This window comes from Oncorhynchus mykiss, chromosome 25 (assembly GCF_057628025.1).
Source record: "Oncorhynchus mykiss isolate SJ-2025 chromosome 25, ASM5762802v1, whole genome shotgun sequence".
NCBI classification, from domain to species: domain Eukaryota; kingdom Metazoa; phylum Chordata; class Actinopteri; order Salmoniformes; family Salmonidae; genus Oncorhynchus; species Oncorhynchus mykiss.
In genome coordinates, this window is record NC_143046.1 from 48,948,849 (window position 1) to 48,974,305 (window position 25,457).

The window sequence follows — 25,457 nt, forward strand, 5'->3', positions numbered from 1 at the left end:
AATTTGGTAAAAAGTTCAGCATTGTAGTGAGTGCATTTTCAGATTTTTTTCTTAGCCAAACGTGATGAACAAAGCGGAGTGATTTCTCCTACACAAATAATATTTGCTATCTAACTGAGAGTCTCGTCATTGAAAACATCCGAAGTACTTCAAAGGTAAATTATTTTATTTGAACGCTTTTCTTGTTTTTGTGAAAATGTTGCCTGCTGAATGCTAGGCTTTCAATACTCTTACACAAATGCTTGTGTAGCTATGGTTGAAAAGCATATTTTGAAAATCTGAGATGACAGTGTTGTTAACAAAAGGCTAAGCTTGTGCTTGAATATATTTCTTTCATTTCATTTGCGATTTTCATGAATAGTTAACGTTGCGTTATGGTAATGAGCTTGAGGCTATGATTACGCTCCCGGATACGGGTTTGATAGTCGCACAGCTCGGACACCCATGCATACCCCACAAGATATGCCACAAGAGGTCTCTTTGCAGTCCCCAAGTCCAGAACAGACTATGGAAGATCCACAGTACTACATAGAGCCATGACTACATGGAACTCTATTCCACATCAAGTAACTCATGCGAGCAGTAAAATTATATTTAAAAAACAAATAAAAAAAAAACACCTCATGGAACAGCGGGGACTGTGAAGCAACACAAACATAGGCACAGACACATGCATACACACACGACAACATACGCACTATACACAAATGTACACATGTATTTTGTACTGTATATATGTGGTAGTGGGGAGTAGGGGCCTGACGGCACACAGTCTGTGAATGTATTGTAATGTTTTTAATATTGTATAAACTGCCTTAATTAATTTTGCTGGAGCCAGAAAGAGTAGCTGCTGCCTTGGCAGCAGCTAATGGGGATCCATAATATATACAAATACAAACACTTTGAAATGTGATGTTTGAGAAACATGGATGAACGTCTAATTCTGACGTGAGATTGTGAGAGCTAGTAGGGATATTAGAAGAGGCCTTTGCCAGGGTGCAAAATATGCCCTCTGCCTTTCAGTTTTAGCCCTCAGGCCCATGGCCTTTTTTTCCGTTGCTGTCTGATAGATGTGAGCTGCAGTGGAGGACATGGATGGTCAAATGGGGTCTATAAACATTCTGACAATTGAATTGTGAATTCAAGGAACATACACCTATCCAAACCTGCACTGTCAGACAGAGATTTAGTGGTAGCACTTTCTGGTACTTACTTCAAAGAATTCCACACAATTGGTAAATACCAGCAAAAACAGAATGGAAATTATTGATTTCAATTGCTTGTTATTATCTCATGCCTTTTTACAAAAAATCTGTATACTTTTTTAGCAATTCATTTGAAGCGCCTATAAGCCATACATTTGACTGTTCATTAACTATTTATCATGATCACCCCTGATCTACCCATGCCCTGGAACCTCATATACAAAACATTAAAACACCTGTTCTTTCCATGACAGACTGAGCAGGTGAATCCAGATGAAAAGTATTGTTCTTAAAATTTTGTTCTACTACAGAGATGAATACTCTATAGTCCAAATGTAAATTGTGTTCCATAAACAATAGAATAGTCAAATATTGGATAATTGCACACGAGAGTCCACAGCCAACTGAATAATGTATGATTAGCCAGCTTTAAAGTATTTTAATGCCTGATAATTTAACACTGCCAGAATGTGTGGTGCAAAGGAATAACCTTCCACTAATAGGCCTACACACAGGCACACACACGCACGCGCACGCACGCACACGCACACACACACACACACACACACACACACACACACACACACACACACACACACACACACACACACACACACACACACACACACACACACACACACACACACACACACACACACTGTACTGTGTCCCCATCCCAAATTGCACCAACACCCAAACATATAATATTCATTAACATCACCACTCCTCCTCTTGCGTGCTGAAGCCTAGTACCTGAAAGCCCTGCATGAGGTCAGTCCAGGATACCCTACAGTGAAACAATACAAATGTTGCTTGAAAAGCCAGGGACTCTGTAATGACTGCAGTCTGGCAAGGCAATTCATTGGTACAGTCAAGAATAAACAGACGCAGTTTAGTGCAGAGACCCAACAAACTGGCAAACCTCCAGCCATCCTTCATCACTAAAAAGCCTCATAGGAATGGCTTTTTTGTTGTTGTGAATGTTAGATTCCTTGTTAGATATTAATGTATAGTCGGAAATAGAAGCACAAGCATTTCACTACACTCGCATTAACATCTGCTAACCATGTGTATGTGACCAATAAAATTTGATTTGAAAATGTGATTTGATTTTTTAAATACCGCTCCAGGCAGATGGCTCTCCTATAGCAGGTCATTTTACTGCAGTGACATGAGGCTTAATTAAAGCCTGAGAGTTTGTCACTGACCTTCTGTACAAAAACAAACCTGTTACCAGGAGTGAAGAGACATTTGTATTTGTTTGTTAGCCCCACCACTTCATCATGAGCTAGATCACAGCACAGTTTTTCCACAGAACCCCTTCGGCGGTCCAGACAATTTTTTAAGTCTTGGTTAGTGCCAGCACACCAAAAACTATCAACATCTAAGCTTTCTTTGAACATGGTTTAATCTAAAATATAGAAAAAAAAGCATATCTCTAAAAAACAGGAAGGTAAAATTACTGTAGAAAGATATGAATCACATCTCACAGTTTAAAATATTTGCTATTTTTACTCTCTTCTTGCTCATTGAAGTGCAGCTGATCTCAAGGTCTCAAGCATGCTGTCTCACAAGATAGCATTCTTGAAAGAATACACTGAGGTGTTAAAGCCACTGGCTCTAGCACTTGACCTACCTCAAGAGAGCAAACATGTTTTCTCGGGCCTGTTCCAAGAGATCAAACATGTTTTCTTAGACTGGTCATACCCTCTCTGCTCTCTTTGCACTAAAAGCCTTTTTCACCTAAGTAATAATTTTTTAAGTAATCCACCCAACCCTGAAGTTACAGGTTAGGGATTATTTATGTGTTATAAAGGTAGAGAAGGAAAACATCATAGTATGCTCCTTTGCTATTATTTTCAGGGGAAAAACATTATGTTGAGAATCGAAAAGATGCCCAAGCCGCGTGAAAAGTTAATCCTTTGAAACATTCCCCCCCTTACGCAGATGATCGATGCTAAATCTAACAAACCAGATGGCACACTTTTCTTTTTCTTTTTTTCATTTACGGATAGCCAGGGTCACACTCCAACACTCCAGAGATAATTTAAAAACAAGTAATTTGTGTTTAGTGAGTCCGCCAGATCAGAGGCAGTAGGGATGACCAGGGATGATCTCTTGATACATTTTCTGTCCTGCTAAGCATGCCAAATTTACTGTTTCGGTTATACCCTTTGTTATTTTTGTATTTAGTGTTCAGTGTCAATAAACAAACATGAACACGTACCACGCTGTACCTTGGTCCTCACCTTCTTCCACCAACAGCCGTTACAAAAATGTTACTGTGTAGGTTTGCACACACAGTACTATTATTTTCTTTGCAATGTAGAAGGGATTATAGCTTACTTCTATGAGTACGTGGGGAAGTTGGAAAGAGTTTAATTCCCTTATTGCATCTGCACTGTACCCAATACCCTGGTTTCAGACACCTAATTATCATTACACCTCTAGCCACTTCCATGCCAGTTTGAACAACGTCAGTGTTTTATCTCTGAACACTCAAAAGTTGTTTTCTCCCTCGACTGTAGGATAAGGGGAACATGGGATGTTAACAACACTCAGTAAAGAGTAAAGCTCCTGACTGTAAGATCCTGTAATATACTGGCCATGGTCTCACTTGAGAGAAGGTACAGTTGAAGTCAGAAGATTTCATACACATAAGCCAAATACATTTAAACTCAGTTTTTCACAATCCCTGACATTTAGTCCAAGTAAAAATTCCCTGTCTTAGATCAGTTAGGATCACCACTTTATTTTAAGAATGTGAAATGTCTGAATAATGGTAGAGAGCGATTTTTTTCCAGCTTTTAATTCTTTCATCGCATTACCAGTGGGTAAGAAGATTACATATACTCTAGTAGTATTTGTTAGCATTGCCTTTAAATTGTTTAACTTGGGTTAAACATTTCGGGTAGCCTTCCACAAGCTTCCCACAATAAGGTCTGTGAAATTTGGGCCCATTCCTCCTGATAGAGCTGGTGTAACTGAGTCAAGTTTGTAGGCCTCCTTGCTCGCACACGCTTTCTCAGTATTGCCCACACATTTTCTAAAGAATCGAGGTCAGGGCTTTGTGATGGCCACTCCAATACCTTGACTTTGTTGTCCTTAAGCCATTTTGCCACAACTCTGGAAGTATGCTTGGGGTCATTGTCCATTTGGAAGACCCATTTGTGACTTGAGATGTTGCTTCAATATATCTACATTATTTTCCTCCCTCATGATGCAATCTATTTTGTGAAATGCACCAGGCCCTCCTTCAGCAAAGCACCCCCACAACATGATGCTACCACACCTGTATTTCACGTTTGGGATGGTGTTCTTCAGCTTGAAAGCCTCCCCCTTTTCCCTCCGAAGATAACGATGGTCATTATTGCCAAACAGTTCTATTTTTGTTTCATCAGCCCGAAGGACATTTCTCCAAAAAGTACAATCTTTGTCTCCATGTGCAGTTGCAAACCGTAGTCTGGCTTTTTCATGGCAGTTTTGGAGCAGTGGCTTCTTCCTTGCTGAGTGGCCTTTCAGGTTATGTCAATATAAGACTTGTTTTACTGTGTATATATATACACTTTTGTACCCGTTTCCTCCAGCATCTTCACAAGGTCCTTTGCTATTTTTCCGGGATTGATTTGCACTTTTCGCACCAATGTACGTTCATCTCTAGGAGACAGAACGGATCTCTTTTCTGAGAGGTATGACAGCTGCGAGGTCCCATGGTGTTTGTACAGATGAATGTGGCACCTTCACGCATTTGGAAATTGCTGATGAGCCAGACTTGTGGAGGTCTAAAAAAAAAAGCAAAGAGGTACTGAGTTTGAAGGTAGGCCTTGAAATACACCCACAGGTAAACCTCCAATTGACTCAAATGATGTCAATTAGCCTATCAGATGCTTCTAAAGCATGACATCATTTTCTGGGATTTTCCAAGCTGTTTAAAGGCACAGTCAACTTAGTGTATGTAAACTTCTGACCCACGAATTGTGATACAGTGAATTATAAGTGAAATAATCTGTCTGTAACAATTGTTGGAAAAATGATTTGTGTCATGCACAAAGTAGATATCTTAATCGACTTGCCAAAACTATAGTTTGTTAACAAGACATTTGTGGAGTGGTTGAAAAAATAAGTTTTAATGACTCCACCTAAGTGTATGTAAACTTCTGACTTCAACTGTAGGTCATATACTGGCCATGAGAGAGAGAGAGAGAGAATATAATGGCCATGGTCTCACCTGAGAGAGAGGTAAGTACAGACATACTGGCCATGGCATTACCACCAAATAAGTCAGTGTCACAACAGTGTCCTTTACATACATGAGCTGTTACCAGTGTAACGTATCATGCTAATGTAAATATCCTATAACTTGATGGCCCATAGTCTGCCAATATGTCATGCAGTCATTGTTTACTTGACTGACCAAGCTGGATATTCATTCTGTCGGGACGTTTACACTAGGTAGGAATCAATGCTATATTTAGACAGGCAATGTGCTGAATAGGCAAACATAGCTATCTATTTTGGTCGATTACAAATGAAATAATTATTGAATCACAATGCATAACAACAAATTCATACACCATTTCTTACCTCTCTTTCAGTGTTTTCACAACCACAGCTTGTACAGCCTTAGGTTCCCTCGAAATCAGACTGTCTCCACCAGTATCTCCCTAAGAAATACATGTTTGTGTGATGTTACTGTACCAAATTGTATAGCTAGATGCATTTTTTGGGGGTGGTCCTGAGACGAAAATTCTTTCGACCATCTAGTTAGCTAGCATTATCACCTACAAACCAAACACACTAACGGTTTCACGTCAACAATCTGCATATCTAGCTTTAGCTAGCTAATGTAAGCTTGTTGAAAAAGAGGCATTGGTCAACTTGTGGGGTTTATACAGTGTAGCTAATTGATGCTATCATTAGAGTCCTTTGAGTACAACACAATGAGAATACAGAATATATTAGCTAGCTTGAACATTGAACACACTAAGGTTGGCAGCTCATCTTTTGGGGTCGACTTCATTCAGATCCAAGAACAGAGAATGATTTTTGTTTCTTTTGTCCCTGCTACAAGTTCTATCTGCAAACAAGTTAACCAGGTAGTTTGTTGGCTTTATCTGCTCTGTGTTTTGTTTCTGGCAGCTGTAAAGTTAGCTAGCTTGCAAGTGACTTTCACTTCCGCTCCGGGGCCATGGCAGCAGGGTCATTCAAGAAGGCAGGATTTAACACAAAGGCACACGGCTCCCTTATTTTTCAAGTAAAAAAAAAATACTACACAAGAAGTTGGGTGGCATATCTGCACGACCTGCAGATTCCTGCTTTAAGGCTAAGGTCATTGTTAGAGCCTTCATAGGAGCATGGTTAAACCGCCGAGCTGACTTACAAAACCATTGTTATTAAAGTTGCACTTGGAAATGCTTGTTATCTAACGCCTGCCTCAGACCACTTGTAGAACAGTTAAGTGCGTCTTTAGATGCTATTTTTGCCCTCCAGCATCACTTTATACGCAGAAGATATCCGCTAAACATATAATCATATGGTTTTACCAGTCTCTCTGTGACAGCCGATAACTTCAGAACAAAGTTGTGGGCCTTTCCATGTCATGTTCAATCAATTTAATTTACCACAGGTGGACTCCAATCAAGTTGTAGAAACAATTCAAGGATGATCAATGGAAACAGGATGCATCTGAGCTCAAATTCGAGTCTCATAGCAAAGGGTCTGAATACTTATGTAAGTAAGATATTTTTATTTTTAATAAATTAGCCAAAATGTATGAAAACCTGTTTTCACTTTGTCATTATGGGGTGTTGTGTGGATCAATTTTAGAATAAGGCTGTAACCTAACAACATTTGGAAAAAGTCAAGGAGTCTGAATACTTCCCGAATGCCCTGTATGTGCTGCTTCAACAACAAGATTCAACCATGATTTACATTTTTTTAACACTGCAAATACCCCTGATGCATTCTGTATCAGAACTGACTGACAAGCCAAACTTCAACAAAGTGCTGAAAAGTTGAGAAGACCTAGCTAGATTGATTACTCTATAAAGAAATAATGATATAACATTAGATTCAAATATTTTTTAATATACAGCGATATTTAATCCCCAATATAATTTTCCTAATAAGGTAGATAGGTTTTTCTCACTTTCTCAATAATACCGTACCTGGGACAGATTGAAGTGTTGTATAGCTTTGAATACCAATGTCAAACAGTGTCTTTGTTTATTGTTTTAAAGGGGGAGGAAATGGACCAAAGAGTTGACAGGTAAAATGCCTTGCATGAACGATTCAAGCCATTTAATTTCATGAAGAGAAGAAATACTGTGCCCACAGGACAGTATTCAGACCCCTTGACTTTTTTCCAAATTTGCTACGTTACTGCCTTTTTCTAAAATGGATTAAATAAATGTTTTCCTCAAAAATCTACACACATTACGCCATATTGACAAAGCGAAAACAGCTTTATTATTCAGACCCTTTGCTATGAGCCTCAAAATTGATCTCAGGTGCATCTGTTTCCATCCTTGAGATGTTTCTAAAAATTGACCACAGATTGGGGCGAAGAGGACAACAACCCCAAGCACACAGCCAAGACAACGCAGGTGTGGCTTCGGGACAAGTCTCTGAATGTCCTTGAGTGGCCCTGCCAGAGCCCGGACTTGAACCTGATCGAACATTTCTGGAGAGATCTGAAAATAGCTGTACAGAGACACTCCCCATCCAACGTGACAGAGCTTGAGAGGACCTGCAGAAAATAATGTGAGAAACTACCCAAATACAGGTGTGCCAAGAAGACTCGAAGCTGCCAAAGGTGCTTCAACAAAGTACTGAGGAAAGGACCTGAATACTTATGTAAATGTAATATTTAGTTTTTTATTTGTAAGAAATGTGCAAACATTTTTGCATTGTCGTTATGGGGTATTGTGTGTTGATTGATGATGGGGAAAAAATATTTAATCAATTTTAGAATAAGGCTGTAACGTCACAAAATGTGAAAACAGTCAAGGGTCTGAATACTTTCCAAATGTACTGTATAACAATTCACAACAACACACTCAAATCTAAAAAAGTAATAATGGAATTAAGAAATATATAAATATTAGGACGAACAATGTCAGAGTGCCAAGGCAGCAGCTACTCTTCCTGGGGTCCAGCAAAATTAAGGCAGTTTATACAATGTTAAAAACATTAAAACACATTCAGACTATGTGCCCTCAGGCCCCTTCTCTACCACTACCACATGTATACAGTACAAAATCTGTGTACGTATGTGTATAGTGCGTGTGTGTGTATGCGCCTATGTTTGTGTTGCTTCACAGTCCCCGCTGTTCCATAAGGTGTTTTTTGTCTGTTTTTTAAATAAAATTTTACTGCTTGCATGAGTTACTTGATGAAGAATAGAGTGCTATGTAGTCATGACTCTATTTAGTACTGTGCACCTTCCATAGTCTGTTCTGTGGACTGTAAAGAAACCTCTTGTGGCATGTCTTGTGGGATAGGCATGTGTGCCAGTAGTTTGAACAGACAGCTCGGTGCATTCAACATGTCAATACAACATAAATACAAGCAGTGATGAAGTCAATATCTCCTCGACTTTGTGCCAGGAGAGATTGACATGCATATTATTCATATTAGCCCTCTGTGTACATTCAAGGACCAGCCGTGCAACCCTGTTCTGAACCAATTGCAATTTTCCTAAATCATTTTTTGTGGCACCTGACCACACGACTGAACAGTAGTCCAGTTGCAACAAAACTAGGGCCTGTAGGACCTGCCTTGTTGACAGTGCTGTCAAGAAGTTAGAGCAACACCTCATCATGGACATACTTCTCCCCATCTTAGCTGTTGTACCAAAATGTTTTGACCATGACAGTTTACAATCCATGCTAACTCCAAGCAATTTAGTCACCTCAACTTGCTCAATTTCCACATTATTTATTACAAGATTTAGTTGAGGTTTAGTGAATGATTTGTCCCAAATACAATGCTTTTAGTTTAAATATATTAAGGACTAACTTATTCCTTGCCACCCACTCTGAAACTAACTGCAACTCTTTGTTAAGTGTTGCAGTCATTTCAGTCGCTGTAGTAGCTAACATGTATAGTGTTGAGTCATCCGTATGCATAGACACTCTGGCTTTCCTCAAAGCCAGTGGCAATTCATTAGTAAAGATTGAAAAAAGTAGTGGGCCTAGACAGCTGCCTTAGGGAATTCCTGATTCTACCTGGATTATGTTGGAGAGGCTTCCATTAAAGAACCCCCTCCGTGTTCTCTTAGACAGGTAACTCTTCATCCACAATCTAGCAGGGGGTGTAAAGCCATAACACGTCAGTTTTGCCAGCAGCAGACTATGATCGATAATGTCAAAGGCCGCACTGAAGTCTAACAAAACAGCTCCAACGGTCTGCGCCGACAGCCTTGAGAGGGTTAACAGACTTAAATGTCTTACTCATGTCAGACATGAGCTTAGCTTTTTTAGGAGCAAGACGTCTGTGTCCGCAATATGGCTTGTTTTCCCTTTGTAATCCATGATTGTCTGTAGACCCTGCCACATACGTCTCGTGTCTGAGCCGTCGAATTGTGATTTGACTTTCTCTGTTCCTACATTTTGTCCGTTTTATTGCCTTAGAGGGAATAACTACAGTGTTTGTATTCGGCCATATTCCCAATCACCTTGCCATGGTTAACTGCAGTGGCGTGTGCTTTCAGTTTAACCCGAATGCTGCCATCTATCCACGTTTTCTGTTTTTTTTGTAGGTTTTATTAGTCACAGTGGGTACAACATCTCCTATACATTTCCTGATAAAGTCACCGTATCCGTATATTTTTCAATTATTCAATATTATTGTAAGAGGCTAAATGGAACATATCCCAGTCCGTCAAAACAATCTTGAAGCATGTGTCATGACTGTCTTGTCGGGGGGAGGGAGGGGGGGGACTGCTCACACTTGGTTGTAAATTAAGCCGGAGAGGGCTCTCTCTTGGTCTTTAGTATCAATCAAAGGAATGGCTTTGCTCAGACACTTTTAACCGCCAAAACCTCTAACGTCCAAAAAGTGAATAATGGAACAATATTTCTAATGTAACGATGTGTGAAATGGTCAGTGGGAAACTATGGAAAATTAATGTAATATTGCTTTTCATTTTGTGATGTTATTAAAGACTGTATGGACCAAATACTATAACTTGGAAAGGATACCCCCTTATCTGTCAAGTTTACATCCAATATGTAATGCATAGGACATGATAAACGATTAAAATATTGTTGTTAAGATATGAATGTGATTTTAGGAGTCATAAGATATGACTTCTAATCATATCCTTTGCACATCAAGTAGCCACAGCCCGAGTGAGGTCAGAAGGCTTGTCAGCATGACTGAACCCCCCCTTTTTTATACCAAGAGTGCATAAAGGCTTGGAAGAGGAATCATCCTTTAGACCAGGAAATGTGAGGCGTGAGCTACATGTTTTAAATGGTTGAAACTCTGAACATCAACACGAGGTGAAGAAATAAAATCCCCTTTCTTTAGACCATAGAGACAAAGAGCTGCAGCTCATGTCTATCATGGTCCGAATCCTGAATACCAACACAAGGAGGAAGAGGCAAGAAGCTTACTTCAGACAATCACTGGGACAGCTGATTAGTTGTTTTACATCAGATATTGAGAAAAGCTCATCTAAACGACTATCCTATTACACTCATCACCAATGGGAACACGGCTGGTTAAACTGTCTTCAGAGGCCCAATCCTCCAGAACGAGTGAAAGAGAATGCTACCTTTTAGTTCTGCTCTAGTCAACATGACAAGTCATTGAAGCCACAGACAATTAAGAAGATGGACATTGTGATCGCTTGTGGACAATCAGAGCCAGCCTTACACCCACAGGAGATCCCAACAAAACCCTTTCCGAGAAGGCTTAGTTCCAACAGAGAAACAGCGAAGGGCATTTAACACAAATACATTCATGATTTCTTATTACAAATGGGTGGCAGTTTGTGTGTAAGGTATGTGATTCATGTGAGGACAGTCCTAGAATGTATCCACAGTAAGTGTCCTTTCTCTGGCTCTCTGTTCCCCCCCATTCCATCCACGTTGTAACAAGCCGTCATATTTTGTCAGTCCTTTAGGGACCTTTGTCTCATGTAAAGGGTGTACAGTTGAAGTCGGAAGTTTACATACACTTAGGTTGGAGTCATTAAAACTCCTTTTTCAACCACTCACACAAATTTCTTGTTAACTAACTATAGATTTGGCAAGTTGGTTAGACACCTAATTTGTGCATGACAAGTATTTTTTCCAATAATTGTTTACAGACAGATTATTTCACTTATAATTCACCGTGTCACAATTCCAGTGGGTCAGAAGTTTACATACACTAAGTTGACTGTGCCTTTAAACAGCTCTGAAAATTCCAGAAAATGATGTCATGGGTTTAGAAGCTTCTGTCAGGCTAATTGGACTAATTTGAGTCAATTGAAGAGTGTACCTGTGGATGTATTTCAAGGCCTACCTTCAAACTCAGTGCCTCTTTGCTTAATATCATGGGAAAATCAAAAGAAATCAGCCAAGACCTCAGAAAAAAATGTTAGACCTTCACACGTCTGGTTAATTCTTGAGAGCAGTTTCCAAATGCCTGAAGGTACCATGTTCATCTGTACAAACAATAGTAGTAAGTATGAACACCATGGGACCATGCAGCTGTCATAACGCTCAAGAATGAGATGCGTTCTATCTCCTAGAGATGAACATACTTTAGTGCGAAAAGTGAAAATCAGTCCCAGAACAACAGCAAGGACCATGTCAAGATGCTGGAGGAAACAGGTACAAGAGTAACTATATCCACAGTAAAACAAGTCCTATATCAACAGAACCTGAAAGGCCGCTCAGCAAAGAAGATGCCACTGCTCCAAAACCGCCATTAGAAAGCCAGACTACGGTTTGCAACTGCACATGGGGACAAAGATCTGACTTTTTGGAGAAATGTCCACTGGTCTGATGAAACAAAATAGAACTGTTCGGCCATAATGACCATCATTATGTTTGGAGGAAAAAGGGGGAGGCTTGCAAGCCTACGAACACCATCCCAACTGTGAAGCACTGGGGTGGCAGCATCATGTTGCGGTGGTGCTTCGCTGCAGGAGGGACTGGTGCAATGCACACAATTGATGGCATCATGAGGGTTGGAAATGATGTGGATATATTGATGCAACATCAAGACATCAGTCAGGAAGTTAAAGCTTGGTTGAAAATGGGTCTTCCAAATGAACAATGACTCCAAGCATACTTCCAAAGTTGTGGCAAAATGGCTTAAGGACAACAAAGTCAAGGAATTGGAGAGGCCATCACAAAACCCTGACCTCAAGCCTATAGAACATTTGTGGGCAGAACTGAAAAAGCATGTGCGAGCAATACAAACCTGACTCAGTTACACCAGCTCTGTCAGGAGGAATGGGCCAGCTCTGTGGAAGGCTACCCGACACGTTTGACCCAAGTTAAACAATTGAAAGGCAATGCTGCCAATTACTAATTGAGTGTATGTAAACTTCTGACCCACTGGGAATGTGATGAAAGAAAATCTGAAATAAATAATTCTCTCTATTAGACATTACACATTTTTTAAATAAAGTGGTGATCTTAACTGACCTAAGATAGGGAATTTTTCCTAGGATTAAATGTCAGTAATTGTAAAACTGAGTTTAAATGTAACGGCTTTCATATAGTAAAGGAGAGTCGATTGCGATCCATGTTTATTTAAACAAACGTAAACACGACTAAACACGAACACTACAAAACAATAAACGAAACGAAAACCGAAAACAGCCTATACTTGTGTCAACTAACATCAAACATGGACATCAAGACACTCAGGACAATCACCCACGACAAACTCAAAGAATATGGCTGCCTAAATATGGTTCCCAATCAGAGACAACGATAAACACCTGCCTCTGATTGAGAACCACTCCAGACAGCCATAGACTTTGCTAGATAACCCCACTAGCTACAATCCTAATACATACACACCAAAACCCCAGGACAAAACACACCACAATACAAAAAACCCGATGCCACACCCTGGCCTGACCCAATACATGAAGAAAAACACAAAATACTTAGACCAGGGCGTGACATTAAATGTATTTGGCTAAGGTGTATGTCAACTTCTGACTTCAACTGTGTGTGTATTCTGTGTTATTATTTAGTTAGCTAGTAAATAAATTATTAAACCAATTTGTGTAGCACTGAATAATGCGCAAGGATGGGGTTTTTGCAGATCCAAAAAGGTTACGACTGTTCAGAATAGTGATTTGATGTCGTAATGATTAATAAGATGACTTTATCAAAGAAATAGGTAAATCACTTATACAGTGCTTGCAAAAGTATTCATCCCCCTTGGTGTATTTTCTATTTTGTTGCATTTCAACCTGTAATTTAAATAGATTTTTCAGGGGATTTCATGCAATAGACATACACAAAATAGTCCAAATTGGTGAAGTGAAACGAAAAAATGTACTTGTTAATTTTTTATTAAAAAAAAATGTAAATGGAATAGTGGTGCATGCATATGTATTCACCCCTTTTGCTATGAAGCCCCTAAATAAGATCTGGTGCAACCAATTACCTTCAGAAGTCACATAATTAGTTAAATAAAGTCCACCTGTGTGCAATCTAAGTATCACATGATCTGTCACATGATCTCAGTAAATATACACCTGTTCTGATAGACCCCAGAGTCTGCAACACCACTAAGCAAGGGGTACCACCAAGCAAGCGGCACCATGAAGACCAAGGTGCTCTCCAAACAGGTCAGGGACAAAGATGTGGAGAAGTACAGATCAGGGTTGGGTTATAAAAAAATATCAGAAACTTTGAACATCCCACAGAGCACCATTTTATCCATTATTAAAAAATGGAAAGAATATGGCACCGTAACATACCTGCCAAGAGAGGGAATATGGCACCATAACTCACTGACCAGGCAAGGAGGGCATTAATCTGCGATCTGCAACAGAGAGACCAAAGATAAACCTGAATGAGCTGCAAAGCTCCATAGCGGAGATCGGAATATCTGTCCATAGGACCGCTTTAAGCCGAACACTCCACAGAGCTGGGCTTTACGGAAGAGTGGTCAGAAAAAAGTAAGTGCTTAAAGAAAAAAATAAGCAAAAATGTTTGGTGTTCGCCAAAACCAATGTGGGAGACTCCCCAAACGTATGAAGAAGGTACCCTGGTCAGATGAGACTAAAATGTAGCTTTTTGGCCATTGAGGAAAACGCTATGGCTGGCGCAAACCCAACACCTCTCATCACCACGAGAACATCATCCCCACAGTGAAGCATGGTGGTGGCAGCATCATGCTGTGGGGATGTTTTTCATTGGCAGGAACTGGAAAACTGGTCAGAATTGAAGAAAAGATGGATGGCGCTAAATACAGGGAAATTCTTGAAGGAAACCTATTTCAGTGTTCCTGAGATTTGAGACTGGGACGGAGGGGACGGAGACTGGGACCTTCCAGCAGGACAATGACCATAAGCATACTGCTAAAGCAACACTTGAGTTTAAGGGGAATCATTGAAATATATTGTAATGGCCTAGTCAAAGCCCAGACCTCAATCCAATTGAGAATCTGTGGTATATGACATAAAGATTGCTGTACACCAGTGGAACCCATCCAACTTGAAGGAGCTGGAGCAGTTTTGCCTTGAAGAATGGGCAAAATTCCCAGTGGCTAGATGTGCTAAGCTTATAGAGACATACCCCAAGAGACTTGCAGCTGTAATTGCTGCAAAAGGTGGCTCTACATAGTATTGACCTTGGGGGGTGAAAAGTTATGCACGCTCAAGTTTTCAGTTTTTTTGTCTTATTTCTGGTTTGTTTCACAATAAAAAATATTTTGCGTCTTCAAAGTGGTAGGCATATTGTGTAAATCAAATGATTACAACCCCCCAAAAAATCTCTTTACATTTCAGATTGTACGGCAACAGAAAAACGCGAAGGGGGGTGAATACTTTTGCAAGCCACTGTATATGTCATCGTGTGCTGGACAAGTAACTTAGTGGAGCAAAACATACTGTACATAAGCTTGACAAAATCATCAAGAAAGCCAGTGCTAGAATCGGCTGCAGTCTGGAATCAATGCATGACATATTCACTAAAATGCTGCTTCTTAAGCCACACCTGATCATTGACAATGACACACACCTTAATAATAGAGAACTGGAGCTGCTTCAGCAGCAGGTTCATCATGCCTAGAAGCTCCATAGAGAGGTTTAGATGGTTGTCATGGGGCTTTTTTTAACAAATGTGATGATTTATAATGACTGAATGTTGTTGTTGCTTGTATACCCCACAGTAGGATAGAAAACAGCATTTCTTACCTTTAAAAAAAGGTACTAAAATGCAGGTGTCAAAATATGTGTTTTTTTTAGTTATGTGTATGTCCTTTATCCTTGTCTTGCCCTTGTTGTCATTGATGATGCTAGAGGTGATAAAACAATTTCCCAAGTTGGAATCTATAAGGTAATACTCTAATCTGGTCATCTCAGAGTTGGCATAGTGCTGTATACAGAGTAATGTTCGAATTCCATTCAATCCAAACTTGGACTGCCACAGATACTTTTATGACTTCTAATTGGAAATATGTAGAGTATAACCTTACACTCATGCAGCTGAGTCACGCATCCATGGAAGCTGTGTCAGAGTGACTATATCCTAATTTGGACACTACACTACAGTGCCATTCATATGGTACTGGTAGAAGTACAAAATATTATATACACTGAATAAAATATAAACATGTTTCATGAGCTGAAATAACAGATCACAGGAATGTACTCACAAAAAGCTGATTTCTCTAAATTGTTGTACACAAATTTGTTTACAACCCTGTTATTGAGCATTTCTTCTTTGCCAATATTATCCATCAAGTTGACAAGTGTGGCATATCAAGAAGCTGATTAAACAGCTGTTGCCAAATAATTTAATGTTAATTTCTCTACCATAAGCCGCCTTCAACGTCATTTTAGAGAAATTGGTAGTACTTCCAATCGGCCTCACAACCACAGATCACATGTAACCATGCCAGCCCAGGACCTCCACATCCAGCTTCTTCACCTGCGGGATTGTCTGAGACCATTCACCTGGCAGCTGATGAAACTGTGGGTTTGCACAACCTTTGTGAATTTCTGCAGAAACTGTCAGAAACCGCCACAGGGAAGCTCATCTGCGTGCTCATCGTCCTCAACAAGGTCTTAACATGCATGGAGTTCGGTATCCTAACTGACTTCAGTGGGCAAATACTCAACTTCGATGGCCACTGGCACGCTGGAGAATATGTGTTCTTCTCAGATGAATCCCGGTTTCAACTGTATCGGGCATATGGCAGACAGCGTGTATGGCGTCATGTGTCGAGCGGTTGGGATTATGGTATGGGCAAGCATAAACTACAGACAATGAATACAATTGCATTTTATCGATAGCAATTTGAATGCACAGAGACACTGTGATGAGATCCTGAGGCCCATTGTCATGCCACTCATCCCGTCACCATCACCTCAATAATGCATAGCCCCATGTCGCAAGGATCTGTACACAATTCTTTGAAAATTAAAATGTCCCAGTTATTCCATGGCATGCATACTCACCAGACATGTCACCGATTGAGCATGTTCGGGATGCTCTGGATCTTTGTGTACGACAGCGTGTTCCAGTTCCCACATATCAAGTAAATTTGCACCACTATTGACAACATTCCACAGGCCACACTCAACAGCCAGATCAACTCTATGCGAAGGAGATGTGTCATGCTGCATGAGGCAAATGATGTTCACACCAGATACTGACTGGTTTTCTGATCCACACCCCTAGCTTTTTTAAGGTATCTGTGATCAACAGCATATCTGTATTTCAAGTCGTGTGGAATTTGTAGGTTAGGGCTTTATTTATTTATTTCAATTAACTGATTTCATTGTATGAATTGAAACTCAGTAAAATCTTTGCAATTGTTGCATGTTGCGTGTATATTTTTGTTTAGTGTAATATTCTCCTCAACTAACAAAACAAGCTTTCATTCCCATTGACATCATTCACATAAGCATAAAGAAAATAGAGGTTTCCCAAAGACCAATGTAATCGTCTGGTAACCAACCATACATTGTTTGCTGACTATTTGGACAGGCAAATTATCATGAGCGAAATAGAAAAATAGTAATTATGGTTCCTCGCTTTTCACGTTTTGGAAAGAACATGGTAGAGCTAAGTGGAGGAACAGGTTGTTTAGCACAGGAGACTCTGTCTCTCCTCCATATGATTTGAATGGCTGTGCTTTAACACATGCATGCCACTCACTTCTAATGGAATGACAATGACATGTTGGACTAAGTAGACAAACAGTATGACTGGTATCACGCAATCCAGCAGCTATAAAGACAGACACAATCGAAAAAGAGTTGACAAGCTCCAAAAAAATGTGAATTATTTCATCACATTTTAGCAATCCTCCATGTCCTAATATCCAAATATGAAACAATTCACACCAGGGCTTCTTGTGACGAACTCTGTCAAATGTCATCCCATATGTTTGACTGTCTGCTCTATCTAAGCCCAATGACTGGCAGTTCAATCAAGATTCACTGTTTGTTCACAAGCTTTGCATTCAACACCCTGTGCCCAGCAGTCAGGTTTTCTGGTAAATATTCTGTTTTGGGGGATAATGTCCCTACAATGAAACAGCACTCTGGAACAATATGTTCTGGTGGCTGAGCAGGAGCCAGAGCCCAAGCCTTGTCACACTGCCCAGACACCCATGACACAATTTAATTAAAAGTGGAGAAATGTATTATGACACTAATGTCCTTTTCATTGCCGATTCCCGCGGAGTGAAAATCAGTAAGGCCAGCCAAGAGTAGCTCTGCATCGAACTTGCCCCAGCTGGAAAACGTGTGGTGAGATGACATTTGCCCCAGTACTTTTCAGTCTTTCAAAGCAGCAGCACCGAACGTGTTTACCAGACATATTCATTCGTTCGCATCATAGAAAGCAGGCATTTCTTATTGGACAAGTTGAGTTAGTACCTCCCCCAATTTTATCCTGTTTGCCTTCATTTTGTCTAGTGAATACAACCCTGTCCCTGGGATTTCAAGTTTTAATATCATGCAGAAGTACAGTGAAATGCCTTTCTTGCTAACTCAAAATCCAACAATGCAATAATCAATAACAATGTATTACTAGAAGAAAACACGAGAAATAAGAATAGGAAATATGAAATACACAATTTAAGTAAGTAAGCAAACTATATACAGGAATATTAAGTCAGATCCAATACCATATTTACATGGGCAGGGATACTGAAGGAATGGAGGTAGATATGTATAGAGATAAGGTGACAAGGCAACAGGATATAAGTTAAACAGAGTGATTGTTTGTCATATCAAATCACATTTTATTGGTCACATACACATGGTTAGCAGATGTTATTGCGAGTGTAGCGAAATGCTTGTGATTCTAGTTTTGACAGTGCAGCAATATTGTCACGACTTCCGCCGAAGTCGGTCCCTCTCCATGTTCGGGCGGCGTTCGGCGGTTGACGTCACCGCCTTCTAGCCACCGCCGATCCACTTTTCATTTTCCATTTGTTTTGTCTTTGTTTTACACATCTGGTTTCACTCACCCAATTACTTGTTTATTATTTAACTCTCTGTTCCCCCATGTTTGTTTGTGAGTGATTGTTTGTTGTACATCGGTCCGTTATTGTGGGCTCGCTATATTGCTTTGTATTTTGTATAGTTTGAGTAAAGTACGTTGATTACTCATATCTGCTGTCCTGCGCCTGACTCTCTACACCAGCTACACACAGGATAAATACAAATATTTAACATGTAATCTAACAATTCCACAACAACTACCTAATACACACACATCTAAGAAAAGGAATGGAAAAATAAGATATTCATTAAATATATGGATGAGCAATGACAGTGCGGCATAGGCAAGATGCAATAGATGGTTTAAAATACAGTATATACATATGAGATGACGTGAACATTGTCAATGTGGCATTGTTTAAAGTGGCAAGTGGCCAATGATTTCAAGTATGTGTGTAGGCAGGAGCCTCTCTGTGTTAGTGATGGCTGTTTAACAGTCTGATGGTCTTGAGATATTTTTCAGTCTCACGGTCCCAGCTTTGATGCACCTGTACTGACCTCACCTTCTGGATGGTAGCGGGGTGAAGAGGCAATGACTCGGGTTGTTGTTGTCCTTGATGATCTTTTTGGCCTTCCATTGACATCGGCGCTGTAGGTGTCCTGGAGGGCAGGTAGTTTTCCCCCTGTGATGCATTGTGCAGACCGCACCACCCTTTGGAGAGCCTTGCAGTTGTGGGCGGTGATACAGCCCAACAGGGTGCTCTCAATTGTGCATCTGTTAAATCTTGTGAGGGTTTTAGTTGACAAGGCGTTGTTGCGCCTTCTTCACCACGCTATCTATGTGGGTGGACCATTTAATTTATCTGTGATGTGTACGCTGAGGAACTTAACTCTTCACCTTCTTCACTGCTGTCCCGTCGATGTGGATAGGGGGATGCTCCCTGTGCTGTTTCCTGAAGTCCTCGATCATCTCCTTTGTTTTGTTGACGTTGAGTGAGAGGTTGTTTTCCTGACACCGAACCATGAGTGCCCTCACCTCCTCTCTGTAGGCTGTCTCGTCATTGTTGGTAATCAAGCCTACTATTGTTGTGGGGTCTGCAAACTTGATGATTGAGTTGGAGGCATGCATGGCCACACAGTCATGGGTGAACAGGGAGTACATGAGGGGGCTGAGCATGCACCCTTGTGGGGCCCCAGTGTTGAGGATCAGCAAAGTTTAGATGTTGTTTCCTACCTTCACAACCTGGGGGTGGCCCGTCAGGAAGACCAAGACCCAATTGCACAGGGCGGGATTTCAGACCCAGGCCCTCAAGCTTAATGAAGAACTTGGAGGGTACTATGGTGTTGAATGCTGAGCTATAGTCAATGAACAGCATTCTTACATAGGTATTCCTCTTGTCCAGATGGGATAGGGCAATGTGCAGTGTGATGGCGATTGCATCGTCTGTGGACCTATTAGGGCGGTAAGCAAATTGAAGTGGGTCTAGGGAGTCGGGTAAGGTGGAGGTGATATGATCATTGACTAGTGTCTCAAATTCTTCATGATGACAGAAGTGACTACTATGGGGCATAGTCATTTAGTTTTAGTTACCTTTGCCTTCTTGGGTACAGGAACAATGGTGGCTATCTTGAAGCATGTGGGGACAGCAGACTGGGATAGGGAGAGATTGTATATGTCCGCAAACACACGTGCCAGCTGGTCTGCGCATGATCTGAGTACACGGCAGGGGATGCCGCCTGAACCGGCATCCTTGCGAGGGTTAACACATTTAAATCTATTACACACGTTAGCCACGGAGAAGGAGAGCCCACAGTCCTTGGTAGCGGGCCGCATCGGTGGTACTGTATTATCCTCAAAGCGGGCAAAGAAGGTGTTTAGTTTGTCTGGAAGTGAGACATTAGTGTCCGTGACGTGGCTGGTTTTTATTTGTAGTCCGTGATTGTCTGTAGACCCTGCCACATACGTCTCGTGTCTGAGCCATTGAATTGCGACTCCACTTTGTCTCTATACTGACATTTTGGCCTTGTATGCACCGCGGAAGTTCAAGTAGCAGTGATCCAGCTTGAGTGCTACAGTCAATATGCAGATAGAATTTAGCTATCCTTGTTCTCAAAATTGCTTTGTTAAATTCCCCAGCTACAATAAATGCAGCCTCAGGATATATGGTTTCCAGTTTGCATAAAGTCTAGTGAAGTTCCTAGAGGGCCGCCGTGGTATCGGTTTGAGGGGGGATATACACGGCTGTGACAATAACCGAGGAGAATTCCCTTAGAAGATAATACGGTCGGCATTTGATTGTGAAGAATGCTAGGTCAGGTGAACAAAAGGACTTGAGTTTCTGTTTGTTGCTACAATTACACCATGAGTCGTTAATCATGAAACATACAACACCGTGCTTATTCCTTATTCAACGAAGTAACCTAATTCATTATTTGGTTTCAGGGGATATCAGTATGTGTCTTTTCTGGGGCCCGTAGTTTTCCCATTCTCATGACCTGGTCGGGTAAAACTCTGGGACCTATTTGTAGTGTCACAGGCGTCTGAAGAAGAGGAACAAAGCACAGCGTTGTGAGCGTACATATTCCTTTTTATTAGGATGACGCCGGAAAAAACAATAAACAATACAAAAACAACCGTGAAGCTTAAGGGCTAAGTGCCACAAAGAAAGTTCACTTCCCACAAAGAAAAGAGGGAAAGTATGTATGGTTCCCAATCAGAGACAACGATAGACAGCTGTCCCTGATTGAGGACCAAACCCGACCAAAACATAGAAATACAAAATCATAGAAAAACAAAACCCCAAATCACACCCTGACCAAACCAAATAGAGACATAAAAAAGGCTCTCTAAGGTCAGGGCGTGACACGTAGACTATGACAAAAGTATTATTTTAGATAACTGTGCTATGACTAAAGGGCTGGAGTTTTTCATGTTAGGTCATTTTAATTGCAAACACTCCTGGTCTAAGGTGGACCAAACAATTTCAAACTAGCACAAACCTTGTTTTTATTCATTCAGAATCTGATAAGAGCCAGAGACAACAAATTCAATGGACACCAAACTCTGTAGTTTAGTGAACTACTATAGCAGAGCTGACAATGCAAATAATGTTTACAATATATTTAAATATTAATTTCACTCTATATACAGTGCCTTGCGAAAGTATTCGGCCCCCTTGAACTTTGCGACCTTTTGCCACATTTCAGGCTTCAAACAAAGATATAAAACTGTATTTTTTTGTGAAGAATCAACAACAAGTGGGACACAATCATGAAGTGGAACGACATTTATTGGATATTTCAAACTTTTTTAACAAATCAAAAACTGAAAAATTGGGCGTACAAAATTATTCAGCCCCCTTTAGTTAATACTTTGTAGCGTCACCTTTTGCTGCGATTACAGCTGTAAGTCGCTTGGGGTATGTCTCTATCAGTTTTGCACATCGAGACACTGAATTTTTTTCCCATTCCTCCTTGCAAAACAGCTTCAGCTCAGTGAGGTTGGATGGAGAGCATTTGTGAACAGCAGTTTTCAGTTCTTTCCACAGATTCTCGATTGGATTCAGGTCTGGACTTTGACTTGGACATTCTACCACCTGGATATGTTTATTTTTGAACCATTCCATTGTAGATTTTGCTTTATGTTTTGGATCATTGTCTTGTTGGAAGACAAATCTCCGTCCCAGTCTCAGGTCTTTTGCAGACTCCATCAGGTTTTCTTCCAGAATGGTCCTGTATTTGGCTCCATCCATCTTCCCATCAATTTTAACCATCTTCCCTGTCCCTGCTGAAGAAAAGCAGGCCCAAACCATGATGATGCCACCACCATGTTTGACAGTGGGGATGGTGTGTTCAGCTGTGTTGCTTTTACGCCAAACATAACGTTTTGCATTGTTGCCAAAAAGTTCAATTTTGGTTTCATCTGACCAGAGCACCTTCTTCCACATGTTTGGTGTGTCTCCCAGGTGGCTTGTGGTAAAATTTTAACTACACTTTTTATGGATATCTTTAAGAAATGGCTTTCTTCTTGCCACTCTTCCATAAAGGCCAGATTTGTGCAATATACGACTGATTGTTGTCCTATGGACAGAGTCTCCCACCTCAGCTGTAGATCTCTGCAGTTCATCCAGAGTGATCATGGGCCTCTTGGCTGCATCTCTGATCAGTCTTCTCCTTGTATGAGCTGAAAGTTTAGAGGGACGGCCAGTTCTTGGTTGATTTGCAGTGGTCTGATACTCCTTCCATTTCAATATTATCGCTTGCACAGTGCTCCTTGGGATGTTTAAAGCTTGGGAAATCTTTTTGTATCCAAATCCGGCTTTAAACTTCTTCACAACAGTATCTCGGACCTGCCTGGTGTGTTCCTTGTTCTTCATGATGCTCTCTGCGCTTTTAACGGACCTCTGAGACTATCACAGTGCAGGTGCATTTATACGGAGACTTGATTACACACAGGTGGATTGTATTTATCATCATTAGTCATTTAGGTCAACATTGGATCATTCAGAGATCCTCACTGAACTTCTGGAGAGAGTTTGCTGCACTGAAAGTAAAGGGCTGAATAATTTTGCACGCCCAATTTTTCAGTTTTTGATTTGTTAAAAAAGTTTGAAATATCCAATACATGTCGTTCCACTTCATGATTGTGTCCCACTTGTTGTTGATTCTTCACAAACAAATACAGTTTTATATCTTTATGTTTGAAGCCTGAAATGTGGCAAAAGGTCGCAAAGTTCAAGGGGGCCGAATACTTTCGCAAGGCACTGTATATATACATATATACACACACACAAATCTTGTTCAAGATGGCACGGAGAGAGGGCTGCCTCGCTTCTAGTCCTTAGGAAACTTTGCATTATTTAGTTTTTTAATGTATTATTTCTTACATTGTTAGCCCAGAAAATCTTAAGTATTATTACATATAGCTGGGAAGAACTATTGGATATCAGAGCGACGTCAACTTACCAGCTCTACGGCCAGGAATGTGACTTTCCCAAAGCGATTCCTTTGTCCGAACCCCCCAGGGCATTTGAACTGATTCCAGAGGCTGACCCAAAATAACACCAGCGGAGAAGAGGTAGACGGAGTGGTCATGCGGTCAGACTTCAGAGGCACGCACACCACTTCCGAGTATATTACTCGCAAATGTCCAGTCTCTAGATAACAAGGTAGACAAAATTAGGATAAGGGTTGCTTTCCAGATTGCAACATACTCTGTTTCACGAAAACATGACTCTCTCGGGATATGCTGTCGGAGTCGATACAGCCACCTGGATACTTTGTGCGTCGTGCTTATTCCTTATTCCTGAGGTTACTTAATTTGGCATAGTTGTAAAATGTCAGTTCTCCTAAGTGTGTCACTAATGCTTGTCAAGAGTCTTCAGTTGTGTGTTACTGTTATCATGGAGCAGACCGCATTATGTCAATTATGACTAAATCAGTTCTAAGATGGTATAATGAAAAGAGGTTTTAGCAAATTGAGGTTTTTTGACAGTCAAGCCAAGTCAAAGCATGGACATGATTTGGAGAAATTACAGTTCTCTGCAAAATATGTCATGCTTTTCTTTCAATACTGTTGTTGTTTACCCAGGCTTGGAGCAATAACTCGGACAGCCCTTTCTAAATTGAGCAGATGGAACATTCAACGCTTGCTTTTTCGCCACTAGCTATGGAAAAAAAACATATTCCCATTTTATCTTGAACACCTCACAGTTTCCGGCACACAATTATCTCACCCCAACAGAAGTATTGTCAAAGACTAAATGATTTCTAAATTGTATTCTCGTGGACGTGGGAGCATTCGTCGTGTTTAAATGATTTCTCCCTCCTTCTCGTTCTGCCTCTAATGAATATTCTGAAGAAGTGGCAGTCTTTTCAAGCTATGTGTGGTTGATTTTCTCTATGGGGATGTACCTATTGAATAGGCTGCCACTCAGATCTGTGTTAACAGATTGCTGCAGAATATACCAGTATAATGAATGTTTTTGTTGGTCTCGACTCTCTCTTTTCCCCCTGGGTTTAATGAGACGATTTAACATCTGTGAAGGGATGTCCGGTTATGACTCTCTGTAGGGCTTTCGGCACTTCCTCTGTCAATTTCTTCTTTCATTTAAACCCCAGGGTTATGAAGGACAGACAGCTTCGCCTCGGCTGGCGAAGGTTATTATTTTTTATTGAGGTAGTTACTCATTGTGTGATTCAGCAAAAATACAAGATGTAAAGACAGTAATGTACAGCTCCTCTCAACCCTGTGGAGAGTGCTTTCCTCAATGCCATAATATTTAATATACATTGGGTATACAAAATATTAAAAACACCTGCTCTTTCAATGACAGACTGACCACGTGAATCCAGGTGAACGCTATGATCCCTTATTGATGACACTTTTTAAATCCACTTCAATCAGTGTAGATGAAGGGGCTCATTGAAGAATGATTTTTAAGCCATGAGACATGGATTGTGTATGTGTGCCATACAGAGGGTGAATGGGCAAGACAAAATATTTAAGTGCCTTTGAATGGGGTATGCCAGGCGCACCGGTTTGTGTCAAGAACTGCAATAATGCTGGGTTTTTCACATGTGCATCAAGAATGGTCCACCACCCA